The sequence below is a fragment of the Propithecus coquereli genome, unplaced genomic scaffold (genome assembly GCF_000956105.1).
Source record: "Propithecus coquereli isolate 6110/MARCELLA unplaced genomic scaffold, Pcoq_1.0 Scaffold101, whole genome shotgun sequence".
Lineage (NCBI taxonomy): Eukaryota > Metazoa > Chordata > Mammalia > Primates > Indriidae > Propithecus > Propithecus coquereli.
The window spans coordinates 3,831,677-3,833,231 of NW_012133970.1; the positions used below are offsets into that span (position 1 = coordinate 3,831,677).

At 58.4% G+C, this 1,555-nt stretch overlaps 1 protein-coding gene across 1 annotated transcript in view; it reads left to right on the forward strand.

Moving 5' to 3' along the window:
• The window catches only part of OPHN1 (oligophrenin 1), a 427,039-nt gene that overhangs the window by 90,991 nt on the left and 334,493 nt on the right, over positions 1 to 1,555 (forward strand). The window lies entirely within an intron of this gene.

Below are 1,555 nucleotides of genomic sequence, written 5' to 3' on the forward strand. Positions count from 1 at the left end.
TTAGTCTCTGAGTCAGTAGGTGGTGTTTGTGGGTGAGATTCGACCACACCCTTTATGATGAATCAGTAGATGCAGTAAAAGGGTGTGCAGGATGATCTCCCTGTCAGTAGGTGGCACTTGCAGGGAGGAGGGAGCTGCAGTGCTGTGTTTGGGTCCTGTAGCCAGCTCTTGTTCCTCTAGAGAGGCCCTCTTGTGCCTCTGGTGGTGGGTGGGGCCCTGGGATTTCCAGGTGTGGTCCTTATTCTCCACCTCAGTGGGGCGAGTGAGTCTGGGTGGGGCTGGGTTGGGTAAGCCTGCCCTCAGGCTCCACAACTGCTGTTAGCAGGGGTCAAAGGTCTGTTCTTTGTTTCTGTGCAAAGCTGCCGGGAGGGACTGAAATGGCTCCACTCAGCTGAAAGTCTGGGCTTGGGGGCTGGGTCTGTCCAAGACCCGCACTCTGGTGCAGGCCTCGTTCCCCTCCACTCTCCCCCTCTCTGTGGCCTCTCCCAGGCCTCTGCCAGCAAGTGGGGCCTCAGGCCGATGGATCCCCCCTGGCTGTGACGTGGGCCGGGAGGTTCCCTACCCAGGATCGTAGCCTGAGCTGGGTGCACAGCCCTCTTTTGGGAGGAGGATTGCCACTCCGCATGCTGATCTGCCCCTGAAGGCGCACACTCCTCAATAGGCTCTTTCACAGATCTCCCTTCTGTGCCCCGGGGCAGTGCGATCCTGACCTGGGTGTACGGGGTCTGGTCTGCAGGCCTGTCCCCTGGACCCTGGAGATCAATCCCTGACCCTGCCAGGGGGAGGGGTGCTGGTCTTGAATCACCTGCAGGGCGCCCAAGCTGGATCGATTTCACTCCGCCTGGGGATTTGCCCCGCTCTCCTGGAGTCACCAGGTAAGCAGCACCTGGGAGGGCTGGCGGGTAGGGAGCTCGCAGTCTGAGTGCCCCTCAGTCTGTTGTAGGGCCCCAAAAGGAAAGGTCCCATTCCTTGGAGATGCCTCCGTGTGATGGCTAAATTGTCTCTCTGGGCACGCACGGGTAGGGAGGGGGAAGGAGAGAACGGAGCACTATGGCATCTGCCGCTAGGCTCGGGTCTGCGCCCGGGGAGGTGCCCTGAGGGAGCTGGGAGCCCGGCGCTGAGTCCGCAAGAGGCCACTGCTCACTGGCGGCAGCCGTCTCTGGGCTGGTGGCGGCAGGTCTCTCCAGCGCTCAGGAGCCACCCGCAGTCCGAGATGCAAGGGAGGGGGGAGTTAACCGCTCCACCTACCCTTGTCGCTGGTCTCCAAGCCTCTCGGGACCTTTCTCCTTCCAGTTCTCCTCCGCGACGTCTTCCCGTGGAGTCTCCTGTAGTTTCAGGCACCCTTCCCTCTGACCGTCACCCGATCTATGTTTCTCGGTTAGTTTATTTTTTTCACTTTCTTCTAAAATCTGTCTTTTTTGCAGAGACAGTCTGGTAGCTTTTCTCGTCCGCCATCTTGGCTCCTCTCAGAGAAAGTCTATTTCTCCTTCACTGTTTTCTTTTTTTATTGATGCGTAATAAATATACATAGTTTCAGGGTGCATGTGACAATTCA